The sequence below is a fragment of the Bombina bombina genome, chromosome 10 (genome assembly GCF_027579735.1).
Source record: "Bombina bombina isolate aBomBom1 chromosome 10, aBomBom1.pri, whole genome shotgun sequence".
Classification (NCBI taxonomy): Eukaryota; Metazoa; Chordata; class Amphibia; order Anura; family Bombinatoridae; genus Bombina; species Bombina bombina.
The window spans coordinates 156,242,847-156,256,676 of record NC_069508.1 but is presented as its reverse complement, the minus strand read 5'-3'; positions in this window follow the sequence as shown (position 1 = coordinate 156,256,676).

Here is a 13,830-nt window from a genome sequence, read left to right as displayed (position 1 = left end):
GGGATGTGCACCAGCCTGCTCTGGGGGACACTGCTTTTGTCAGGGGATGTGCACCAGCCTGCTCTGGGGGACACTGCTTATGTCAGGGGATGTGCACCAGCCTGCTCTGGGTGACACTGCTTATTTCAGGGGATATGCACCGGTCTGCTCTGGAGGACACTGAACCCAATTTTTTTCTTTCGTGATTCAGATAGAGCATGAAATTTTAAGCTACTTTCTAATTTATTCCTATTATCAAATTCTCTTCATTCTCTTGGTATCTTTATTTGAAATGCAAGAATGTAAGTTTAGATGCCGGCCTATTTTTGGTTAACAACCTGAGTTGTTCTTGCTGATTGGTGGCTAAATTCATCCACCAATAAAAAAGTGCTGTCCAGAGTTCTGAAAAAGTAAATTTATGCTTACCTGATAAATGAATTTCTTCTATGGTACGACGAGTTCTCGGATTCATCCTTTACTTGTGGGATATTATCCTCCTGCTAACAGGAGGTGGCAAAGAGCACCACAGCAGAGCTGTCTATATAGCTCCTCCCTTAGCTCCACCCCCCAGTCATTCGACCGAAGGTACAGGAAGAAAAAAGGAGAAACTAAAAGGTGCACTGAAGTTTAAAATCAAAAAAACATAATTTATGCTTACCTGATAAATTTATTTCTCTTGTAGTGTATTCAGTCCACGGGTCATCCATTACTTATGGGATATATTCCCCTTCCCAACAGGAAGTTGCAAGAGGATCACCCAAGCAGAGCTGCTATATAGCTCCTCCCCTCACATGTCATATCCAGTCATTCGACCGAAACAAGAGGAGAAAGGAGAAACCATAGGGTGCAGTGGTGACTGGAGTATTAATTAAAATTTAGATCTGCCTTAAAAAAGATAGGGCGGGCCGTGGACTGAATACACTACAAGAGAAATAAATTTATCAGGTAAGCATAAATTATGTTTTCTCTTGTTAAGTGTATTCAGTCCACGGGTCATCCATTACTTATGGGATACCAATACCAAAGCTAAGTACACGGATGATGGGAGGGACAAGGCAGGAACTTAAACGGAAGGAACCACTGCCTGTAGAACCTTTCTCCCAAAAACAGCCTCCGAAGAAGCAAAAGTGTCAAATTTGTAAAATTTTGAAAAAGTGTGAAGCGAAGACCAAGTCGCAGCCTTGCAAATCTGTTCAACAGAGGCCTCATTCTTAAAGGCCCAGGTGGAAGCCACAGCTCTAGTGGAATGAGCTGTAATTCTTTCAGGGGGCTGCTGTCCAGCAGTCTCATAGGCTAAGCGTATTATGCTACGAAGCCAAAAGGAGAGAGAGGTTGCCGAAGCTTTTTGACCTCTCCTCTGCCCAGAGTAAACAACAAACAGTGAAGAAGTTTGACGAAAATCCTTAGTTGCCTGTAAATAAAATTTCAGGGCATGGACTACGTCCAGATTGTGCAAAAGTCGTTCCTTCTTTGAAGAAGGATTAGGACATAATGACGGAACAACAATCTCCTGATTGATATTCCTGTTAGAGACTACCTTAGGTAAAAACCCAGGTTTAGTACGCAGAACTACCTTGTCTGAATGGAAAATCAGATAAGGAGAATCACAATGTAAGGCGGATAACTCCGAGACTCTTCGAGCCGAGGAAATAGCCATCAAAAACAGAACTTTCCAAGATAAAAGTTTAATATCAATGGAATGAAGGGGTTCAAACGGAACTCCTTGAAGAACTTTAAGAACCAAGTTTAAACTCCACGGAGGAGCAACAGTTTTAAACACAGGCTTAATCCTAGCTAAGGCTTGACAAAAGGCCTGGACGTCTGGAACTTCTGCCAGACGCTTGTGCAAAAGAATAGACAGAGCAGAAATCTGTCCCTTTAAAGAACTAGCTGATAAGCCTTTTTCCAAACCCTCTTGGAGAAAAGACAATATCCTTGGAATCCTAACCTTACTCCATGAGTAACTCTTGGATTCGCACCAATACAGGTATTTACGCCATATCTTATGGTAGATTTTTCTGGTAACAGGCTTTCGTGCCTGTATCAAGGTATCAATAACTGACTCGGAGAAGCCACGCTTTGATAGGATCAAGCGTTCAATCTCCATGCAGTCAGTCTCAGAGAAATTAGATTTGGATGATTGAAAGGACCTTGTATTAGAAGGTCTTGCCTCAAAGGTAGAGTCCATGGTGGACAGGACGACATGTCCACTAGGTCTGCATACCAGGTCCTGCGTGGCCATGCGCTATCAGAATCACCGATGCTCTCTCCTGTTTGATCTTGGCAATCAGTCGAGGGAGCAGAGGAAACGGTGGAAACACATAAGCCATGTTGAAGAACCAAGGAGCTGCTAGAGCATCTATCAGCGTCGCTCCCGGGTCCCTGGACCTGGATCCGTAACGAGGAAGTTTGGCGTTCTGGCGAGACGCCATGAGATCCAGTTCTGGTTTGCCCCAACGAAGGACCAGTAGAGCAAATACCTCCGGATGGAGTTCCCACTCCCCCGGATGAAAAGTCTGACAACTTAGAAAGTCCGCCTCCCAGTTCTCTACGCCTGGGATGTGGATCGCTGACAAGTGGCAAGAGTGAGACTCTGCCCAGCGAATTATCTTTGAGACTTCTAACATCGCTAGGGAGCTCCTGGTTCCCCCTTGATGGTTGATATAAGCCACAGTCGTGATGTTGTCCGACTGAAATCTGATGAACCTCAGTGTTGCTAACTGAGGCCAAGCTAGAAGAGCATTGAATATTGCTCTTAACTCCAGAATATTTATTGGGAGGAGTTTCTCCTCCTGAGTCCACGATCCCTGAGCCTTCAGGGAATTCCAGACTGCGCCCCAGCCTAGAAGGCTGGCATCTGTTGTTACAATCGTCCAATCTGGCCTGCGAAAGGTCATACCCTTGGACAGATGGACCCGAGATAGCCACCAGAGAAGAGAATCTCTGGTCACTTGATCCAGATTTAGTAGCGGGGACAAATCTGAGTAATCCCCATTCCACTGACCTAGCATGCACAATTGCAGCGGTCTGAGATGCAGGCGCGCAAATGGCACTATGTCCATTGCCGCTACCATTAAGCCGATTACTTCCATGCACTGAGCCACTGACGGGCGTGGAATGGAATGAAGGACACGGCAAGCATTTAAAAGTTTTGATAACCTGGCCTCCGTCAGGTAAATTTTCATTTCTACAGAATCTATCAGAGTCCCTAGGAAGGAGACTCTTGTGAGTGGTGATAGAGAACTCTTTTCCACGTTCACCTTCCACCCATGCGACTTCAGAAATGCCAGAACTATCTCTGTATGAGACTTGGCAATTTGAAAGCTTGACGCCTGTATCAGGATGTCGTCTAGATACGGAGCCACCGCTATGCCTCGCGGTCTTAGGACCGCCAGGAGAGAGCCCAGAACCTTTGTAAAGATTCTCGGGGCCGTAGCCAACCCGAAGGAGAGAGCTACAAATTGGTAATGCCTGTCTAGAAAGGCAAATCTTAGGAACCGATGATGATCTCTGTGAATCGGTATGTGAAGGTAGGCATCCTTTAAGTCCACTGTGGTCATGTACTGACCCTCTTGGATCATGGGTAGGATAGTCCGAATAGTTTCCATTTTGAATGATGGAACTCTTAGGAACTTGTTTAAGATCTTTAGGTCCAAAATTGGTCTGAAGGTACCCTCTTTCTTGGGAACCACGAACAGGTTTGAATAAAACCCCTGTCCTTGTTCCGTCCGCGGAACTGGGTGGATTACCCCCATTACTAGGAGGTCTTGTACGCAACGTAGGAATGCCTCTTTCTTTATCTGGTTTTCTGATAACCTTGAAAGGTGAAATCTCCCTTGAGGAGGAGAAGCCTTGAAGTCCAGAAGATATCCCTGAGATATGATTTCCAATGCCCAGGGATCCTGGACATCTCTTGCCCACGCCTGGGCGAAGAGAAAAAGTCTGCCCCCCACTAGATCCGTTTCCGGATAGGGGGCCATCCCTTCATGCTGTCTTAGGGGCAGTAGCAGGTTTTCTGGCCTGCTTGCCCTTGTTCCAGGACTGGTTAGTTTTCCAGGCCTGTCTGTAACGGGCAACGGTTCCTTCCTGTTTTGGGGCGGAGGAAGTTGACGTTGCTCCTGCCTTGAAGTTTCGAAAGGCACGAAAATTAGACTGTTTGGCCTTTGATTTGGCCCTGTCCTGAGGAAGAGTATGACCCTTACCTCCAGTAATGTCAGCAATAATTTCTTTCAAGCCGGGCCCGAATAAGGTTTGCCCATTGAAAGGAATATTAAGCAATTTAGATTTAGAAGTTACATCAGCTGACCAGGATTTAAGCCATAACGCTCCGCGCGCCTGGATGGCAAATCCGGAGTTCTTAGCCGTTAGTTTAGTTAAATGTACAATGGCATCAGAAACAAATGCATTAGCTAGCTTAAGTGCTTTAAGCTTGTCCATAATTTCATCCAATGGAGCAGAGTGAATGGCCTCCTCTAGAGACTCAAACCAGAATGCCGCAGCAGCAGTGACAGTCGCAATGCATGCAAGGGGCTGTAAGATAAAACCTTGTTGAACAAACATTTTCTTAAGGTAACCTTCCAATTTTTTATCCATTGGATCCGAAAAAGCACAACTATCCTCCACCGGGATAGTGGTACGCTTAGCTAAAGTAGAAATTGCTCCCTCCACCTTAGGGACCGTCTGCCATAAGTCCCGTATAGTGGCGTCTATTGGAAACATTTTTCTAAATATAGGAGGTGGGGAAAAGGGCACACCAGGTCTATCCCACTCCTTGCTAATAATTTCTGTAAGCCTTTTAGGTATAGGAAAAACGTCAGTACACACCGGTACTGCATAATATCTATCCAGCCTACATAATTTCTCTGGAATTGCAACTGTGTTACAGTCATTCAGAGCCGCTAAAACCTCCCCTAGCAATACACGGAGGTTCTCAAGCTTAAATTTAAAATTAGAAATCTCTGAATCCGGTTTCCCAGGATTAGATCCGTCACCTACAGAATGAAGCTCTCCGCCCTCATGTTCTGCAAACTGTGACGCAGTATCGGACATGGCTCTTGTAGTACCAGCGCGCTCTATTCTTACCCTAGAGCAATCGCGCTTGCCTCTTAATTCTGGCAATTTAGATAATACTTCTGTCAGGGTATTATTCATAATAGTAGCCATGTCTTGTAAAGTGATTTGTATGGACGCCCCTGATGCACTTGGCGCCACAATATCACGCGCCTCCTGAGCGGGAGGCGAAGGTACTGACACGTGAGGAGAGTTAGTCGGCATAACTTCCCCCTCGTTGTCTGGTGATAATTCTTTTATAGATAAAGACTGACCTTTATTATTTAAAGTGAAATCAATACATTTAGTACACATATTTCTATGGGGCTCCACACTGGCCTTTAAACATAGTGAACAAAACGATTAATCTGTGTCAGACATGTTTAAACAGACTAGCAATAAAACTAGCAGACTTGGAAAACACTGTAAATAATTTTACAAGCAATAAAGAAAAACGCTACTGTGCCTTTAAGAAGCACCAAAAACTGTCACAGTTGAAATAACAATTAACCAAATCAGTTATAGCAACAAAATTTTCACAGTAAATGTATTAAGTTAGCAGAGCATTGCACCCACTTGCAAATGGATGATTAACCCCTTAACACCCAAAACGGTTTTTTATAAGCAGTAAAGAAAAAAACGTTTTTTAATACAGTCCAAAAACCACTGTCACAGGTCTGCTGTGACTGATTACCTCCCTCAAAATGACTTTTGAAGTCCCTTAAGCTCTCTGGAGATGACCTGGGTCATGCAGGAAGAAGCAGGAAGACTAAGCCTAAATTTTTACTGCGTCAAAAAAGAACTAAAATAGGCCCCTCCTACTCAATATTACAACATAGGGAGTTTCAGTTAACTGTTTCTATGCAGAAAAAACGGTCAGCCATGTGGAAAAAAATTATGCCCCAATAAGTTTTATCACCAATGTACCTCACAAAATGATTAAACATGCCAGTAAAATCGTTTTAAACATCCTTTTGTTAAGGAGTATGTATCTCTATTGATAAGCCTGATACCAGTCTTCCTACTGCATTTAAGGCTTATTACATCACTTCAGTATTAATAGCATTTTCTCAGTCAAATTCCATTCCTTAGAAAATTACTTTACTGTACATATTTAAATCAGCCTGTTAACAGTCGCTTTCACTGTATTAAAAGGCTTTACTTACATTACATCGGTATCAGCAGTATTTTCTTAGTCAATTCCATTCCTTAGAAAAATAATTTACTGCACATACCTTGTTTGCAAGATTCCCCACACGCTATTCCCTTTCTGAAGTTACCCCACTCCTCAGAATGTGCGAGAACAGCCAGTGGATCTTAGTTACTTCTGCTAAGATCATAGAAAACGCAGGCAGATTCTTCTTCCAAATACTGCCTGAGAACAAACAGCACACTCCGGTGCCATTTAAAATAACAAACTTTTGATTGAAGAAATAAACTAAGTATAAAAACACCACAGACCTCTCACAACCTCCTATCTAGTTGAGTTGCAAGAGAATGACTGGATATGACATGTGAGGGGAGGAGCTATATAGCAGCTCTGCTTGGGTGATCCTCTTGCAACTTCCTGTTGGGAAGGGGAATATATCCCATAAGTAATGGATGACCCGTGGACTGAATACACTTAACAAGAGAAATATAATCTGTCTTAAAATGACAGGGCGGGCCGTGGACTCGTCGTACCATAGAAGAAATTAATTTATCAGGTAAGCATGAATTTACTTTTCTTCTATAAGGTACGACGAGTCCACGGATTCATCCTTTACTTGTGGGATACAATACCAAAGCAACAGGACACGGATGAACTGGAGGGACAAGACAGATGGTTAAACAGAAGGCACCACTGCTTGAAGAACTTTTCTCCCAAAAATAGCCTCCGAAGAAGCAAAAGTATCAAATTTGGAAAAGGTATGAAGCGAAGACCAAGTCGCAGCCTTACAAATCTGTTCAACAGAAGCATCATTTTTAAAACCCCATGTGGAAGCCACCGCTCTACTAGAGTGAGCTGTAATTTTTTTCAGGAGGCTGCTGTCCAGTAGTCTCGTATGCCAAACGGATGATGCTTTTCAGCCAAAAAGAAAGAGGTAGCCGTAGCCTTTTGACCTCTACGTCTTCCAGAATAGACAACAAACAAAGAAGATGTTTGACGGAAATCTTTGGTCGCTTGCAAGTAAAACTTTAAAGCACGAACCACGTCCAAGTTGTGCAACAAACGCTCCTTCTTAGAGGAAGGATTAGGACACAGAGAAGGAACAACAATTTCCTGATTAATATTCCTATTAGTAACAACCGTAGGAAGGAATCCAGGTTTGGTACGCAAAACCACCTTATCAGCATGGAAAACAAGATAAGGCAAGTCGCATTGCAATGCAGATAGTTCAGAAACTCTTCGAGCCGAAGAGATAGCAACTAAAAACAGAACTTTCCAAGATAGAAGCTTAACATGTAATGCATAGGTTCAAACGGAACCCCTTGAAAAACTTTAAGAACTAAATTCAAACTCCATGGCGGAGCAACAGGTTTAAACACAGGCTTGATTCTAAATAAAGCCTGACAGAACGACTGAACGTCTGGAACATCTGCCAGACGCTTGTGCAGTAAAATTGATAAAGCAGATATCTGTCCCTTTAAGGAACTAGCTGATAGCCCTTTCTCCAATCCTTCTTGGAGAAAGGACAAAATCCTAGGAATCCTGATCTTTCTCCATGAATAGCCTTTGGATTCGCACCAATAAAGATATTTACGCCATATCTTATGATAAATTTTCCTAGTGACAGGCTTTCGAGCCTGAATCAAGGTATCTATGACCGACTCAGAGAAACCCCGCTTGGATAAAATCAAGCGTTCAATCTCCAGGCAGGCAGTCAGCCGCAGAGAAACTACATTTGGATGCTGGAACGGACCTTGAATCAGAAGGTCCAGTCTCAGTGGCAGAGTCCATGGTGGAAGAGATGACATGTCCACCAGGTCTGCATACCAAGTCCTGTGTGGCCACGAAGGTGCTATCAAAATCACTGAAGCGCTCTCCTGTTTGATTCTGGCAATTAAACAAGGAAGGAGAGGAAATGATGGAAACACATAAGCCAGGTTGAACGACCAGGGTACTGCTAGAGCATCTATCAGTACTGCCTGAGGATCCTTTGACCTGGACCCGTAACAAGGAAGTTTGGTGTTCTGACTAGACGCCATCAGATCCAATTCTGGTGTGCCCCATTGCTGAATCAATTGTGCAAACACCTCCGGATGGAGTTCCCACTCCCCCGGATGAAAAGTCTGACGACATAGAAAATCCGCTTCCCAGTTCTCCACTCCTGGGATATAGATTGCTGATAGATGGCAAGAGTGAGTCTCTGCCCATTGAATTATTTTGGTAACCTCCATCATCGCTAGAGAACTCTGTTCCCCCCTGATGATTGATATATGCCACAGTCGTGATAGTGTCCGATTGGAATCTTATGAATCTGACCGAAGCCAGCTGAGGCCACGCCTGAAGTGCGTTGAATATCGCTCTCGGTTCTAGAATATTTATCGGGAGGAGAGCCTCCTCCTGAGTCCACAAACCCTGTGCTTTCAGGGAATTCAAGACTGCACCCCAGCCCAATAAGCTGGTGTCCGTCGTCACTATGACCCACGCTGGCCTGCGGAAACATTCCCTGGGACAGATGATCAGGTGACAACCACCAAAGAAGAGATTCTCTGGTCTCTTGATCCAGATTTATCTGAGGAGATAAATCTGCATAATCCCCATTCCACTGTTTGAGCATGCATAGTTGCAGTGGTCTGAGAAGCAAGCGAGCAAACGGAACTATGTCCATTGCCGCTACCATTAGTCCGATTACCTCCATACACTGAGCCACTGACGGCCGAGGAATGGAATGAAGAGCTCGGCAAGTGGCTAAAATCTTTGATTTCCTGACCTCCGTCAGAAAAATTTTCATGTCCACCGAATCTATCAGAGTTCCCAGGAATGGAACTCTTGTGAGAGGGATAAGAACTCTTTTTGACGTTCACCTTCCACCCGTGAGATCTTAGAAAAGGCAACACGATGTCCGTGTGAGACTTGGCTAGTTGGTAAGTCGACGCCTGAATTAAGATATCGTCCAGATAAGGCGCCACTGCTATGCCCCGCGGCCTTAAAAAAGCCAGAAGGGACGCTAGCACCTTTATGAAAATTCTGGGAGCTGTGGCCAACCCGAAGGGAAGAGCCACAAACTGGTAATGCTTGTCCAGAAAGGGGAACCTGAGGCACTGGTGATGATCTTTGTGGATAGGGATGTGTAGATACACATCCTTTAAGTCCACGGTGGTCATATATTGACCCTCTTGGATCATTGGTATAATAGTTTGAATGGTCTCCATCTTAAAAGATGGGACTCTGAGGAATTTGTTTAGGATCTTGAGATCTAAAATTGGTCTGAAGGTTCCCTCTTTTTTGGGAACCACAAACAGATTGGAGTAAAACCCCTGCCCCTGTTCTGTCTTCGGAATTGGGCGAATCACTCCCATGGTATATAGGTCTTCTACACAGCGTAAGAACGCCTCTTTTTGTCTGGTTTGCAGACAATTGAGAAAGATGGAATCTCCCTCTTGGAGGAGAATCTTTGAAATCTAGAAGATACCCCTGGGTTACGATTTCTAAACCTAGGAGTCCTGAACGTCTCTTGCCCAAGCCTGATCAAAGAGAGAAAGTCTGCCCCCTACTAGATCCGGTCCCGGATCGGGGGCTACCCCTTCATGCTGTCTTGGTGGCAGCAGCGGGCTTCTTGGGCTATTTACCTTTGTTCCAAGTCTGGTTAGGTCTCCAGACTGACTTAGATTGAGCAAAATTCCCCTCTTGTTTTGCAGCAGGGGAAGAGGTAGAGGAACCACCTTTGAAGTTTCGAAAGGAACGAAAATTATTTTGTTTGGTCCTCATCTTATTTGTCTTATCCTGAAGAAGGGCATGGCCTTTCCCTCCAGTGATGTCTGAAATGATCTCTTTCAGTTCAGGCCCGAATAGGGTCTTACCTTTGAAAGGGATGGCTAAAAGCTTAGATTTTGATGACACATCAGCAGATCAGAGCTTAAGCAATAACGCTCTACGCGCTAAAATGGCAAAACCTGAATTTTTTGCCACTAATTTAGCCAGTTGAAAAGCGGCATCTGTAATGAAAGAATTAGCTAGCTTGAGAGCCCTAATTCTATCCAGAATATCATCTAATGGGGTCTCAACCTGAAGAGCCTCCTCCAGAGCCTTGAACCAAAAAGCAGCTGCAGTAGTTACAGGAACAATGCACGCTATAGGTTGGAGAAGAAAACCCTGATGAACAAATATTTTCTTTAGGAGACCCTCTAATTTTTTATCCATAGGATCTTTGAAAGCACAACTGTCCTCAATAGGTATAGTTGTACGCTTAGCTAGGGTAGAAATAGCTCCCTCCGCCTTAAAGACCGTCTGCTACGAGTCCCGCATAGTGTCTGATATGGGAAACTTTTTCTTAAAAGTAGGAGGGGGAGCGAACGGAATACCTGGTGTATCCCACTCCTTAGTAACAATGTCCGAAATCCTCTTAGGGACCGGAAAAACATCAGTGTAGACAGGAACCTCTAGAAATCTGTCCATTTTACACAATTTCTCTGGAACTACAATAAGGTCACAATCATCCAGAGTCGCTAAAACCTCCCTGAGCAACAAGCGGAGGTGTTCTAGTTTAAATTTAAAAGCAGTCATATCTGAGTCTGTCTGAGGGAACATTTTTCCTGAATCAGATATCTCTCCCTCAGACAGCAAATCCCTCACCCCCAACTCAGAACATTGTGAGAGTACATCGGATATGGCTAATAAAGCGTCAGAAGGCTCAGCATTTGTTCTCACACCACACCTACTGCGCTTCCCCTGCAACCCAGGCAGCTTAGATAAAACCTCTGTGAGTAGTATTCATAACTGCGACCATATCTTGCAGGGTGAAACAATTAGACGCACTAGAAGTACTTGGCGTCACTTGTGCGGGTGTTAATGGTTGTGACACTTGGGTTGAATTAGATGGCATAACCTGATAACCTTCTGACTGAGAATCATCCTGTGACATACTTTTAGTAGCTAAAATATGTTCTTTGCAATTTATTGACCTTTCAGTGCATGAGGGACACATTCTAAGTGGGGGTTCCACAATGGCTTCTAAACACATTGAACATTGACGTTCCTCAATGTCAGACATGTTGAACAGGCTAGTAATGACTACAAACACTTTATTTAGTGAAAAAATAATCTTAAAACGGTACTGCGCCTTTAAGAGAAAAAAAAGCATAAACGTTCTGCAAAACTGCTTTAAAATACACCAATCTTTTCAAATTTTTTATATCAGACTCAATTTGTGTAATTAAGTTTGCCCCACCAGAAAAACAAACATTTAACCCTTTATTGTGCAAACCGGATTGATAATAAGGCCCAAATCCGGAAAAACACCCCCAGCACTTTGTCACAGCCCTGCTGTGGCGCCTACCTGCCCTCAGGGATTGGAAAAATGTGGTTAAAGCTTCGATTTGGCCCAAAACTTCCACAAGGGCCCTCCGGAGTTGGAGCTTGCGAATACAACTGCGCATCTGAGGCGAGAAAATAGGCCCTGCCCATCTCCCTCGATGTCTTTACAGCCTCAAAGAACCGCACCAGAGCGGTTTTAAACTAGCCATGTGGGTTCTGAGACCCAAAAAACAAAATTTATGCTTACCTGATAAATGTATTTCTCTTGTGGTGTATCCAGTCCACGGGTTCATCCATTACTTGTGGGATATTCTCCTTCCCAACAGGAAGCTGCAAGAGGACACCCACAGCAGTGCTGTCTATATAGCTCCTCCCCTAACTGCCACCCCCAGTCATTCGACCGAAGACAAGCAAGAAAAAAAGGAGAAACTATAGGGTGCAGTGGTGACTGTAGTTTTAAAATAAAAAATACCTGCCTTAAAATGACAGGGCGGGCCGTGGACTGGATACACCACAAGAGAAATAAATTTATCAGGTAAGCATAAATTTTGTTTTCTCTTGTAAAGGTGTATCCAGTCCACGGGTTCATCCATTACTTGTGGGATACCAATACCAAAGCTTTAGGACACGGATGAAGGGAGGGACAAGGCAGGAACTTAAACGGAATTCACCACTGCCTGTAAGACCTTTCTCCCAAAAATAGCCTCCGAAAAAGCAAAAGTATCAAATTTATAGAATTTTGAAAAGGTATGAAGCTAAAACAAAGTCGCCGCCTTACAAATCTGTTCAACAGAGGCCTCATGGTTAAAAGCCCATGAGGAAGCTACTGCTCTAGTAGAATGAGCTGTAATTCTTTCAGGAGGCTGCTGGCCAGCAGTCTCATAAGCTAAGCGTATTATACTTCTTAGCCAAAAAGAAAGAGAAGTTGCCGAAGCCTTTTGGCCTCTCCTCTGTCCAGAGTAGACAACAAACAAAGCAGATGTTTGACGAAAATCCTTTGTAGCTTGTAAATAAAACTTTAAATCACGAACCACATCAAGATTGTGTAATAGACGTTCCTTCTTTGAAGAAGGATTAAGACATAGTGAAGGAACAACAATCTCCTGATTGATATTCTTATTAGATACCACCTTAGGAAGAAACCCAGGTTTGGTACGTAACACTATCTTATCTGCATGGAAAATCAGATAAGGGGAATTACATTGTAAAGCAGATAACTCCGAAACTCTTCGAGCCGAGGAGATAGCTACTAGGAACAGAACTTTCCAAGATAAAAGCTTAATATCTATGGAATGCAAAGGTTCAAACGGAACCCCTTGAAGAACTTTAAGAACTAAATTTAAACTCCATGGCGGAGCAACAGGTTTAAACACAGGCTTGATTCTAACTAAAGCCTGACAAAATGCCTGAACGTCTGGAACCTCAGCCAGACGTTTGTGCAAAAGAATAGACAGAGCAGAAATCTGTCCCTTTAAGGAACTAGCTGACAATCCCTTCTCCAATCCTTCTTGGAGAAAAATATAATATCCTAGGAATCCTGACCTTACTCCATGAGTAACCCTTGGATTCACACCAGTGAAGATATTTACACCATATCTTATGATAGATCTTCCTGGTGACAGGCTTTCGAGCCTGAGTTAAGGTATCAATGACAGATTCGGAAAAACCACGCTTTGATAGAATCAATCGTTCAATCTCCAAGCAGTCAGACGTAGAGAAATTAGATTTGGATGTTTGAAGGGACATTGAAGTAGAAGATCCTGCCTTAGCGGCAGAGTCCATGGTGGAAAAGATGACATGTCCACCAGATCTGCATACCAAGTCCTGCGTGGCCACGCAGGGGCTATCAAGATCACCGAAGCTCTCTCCTGTTAGAGCATCTATCAGCGCTGCCTTGGGATCCCTGGACCTGGACCCGTAACAAGGAAGCTTGGCGTTCTGACGAGACGCCATGAGATCCAGTTCTGGTTTGCCCCATAGTTGAATCAACTGGGCAAATACCTCCGTATGGAGCTCCCACTCCCCCGGATGAAAAGTCTGTCGACTTAGAAAATCCGCCTCCCAGTTCTCTACTCCTGGGATATGGATAGCTGAGAGATGGCAAGAGTGAACCTCTGCCCATAGAATTATCTTTGAAACCTCCAACATTGCCAGGGGGCTCCTTGTTCCCCCCTGATGGTTGATATAGGCTACAGTCATGATGTTGTCCGACTGAAATCTGATGAACCTGACCACAGCTAGCTGAGGCCAAGCCTGAAGAGCATTGAAGATCGCTCTTAGTTCCAGAATGTTTATCGGAAGGAGGGCCTCCTCCTGAGTCCACGAACCCTGAGCCTTCAGGG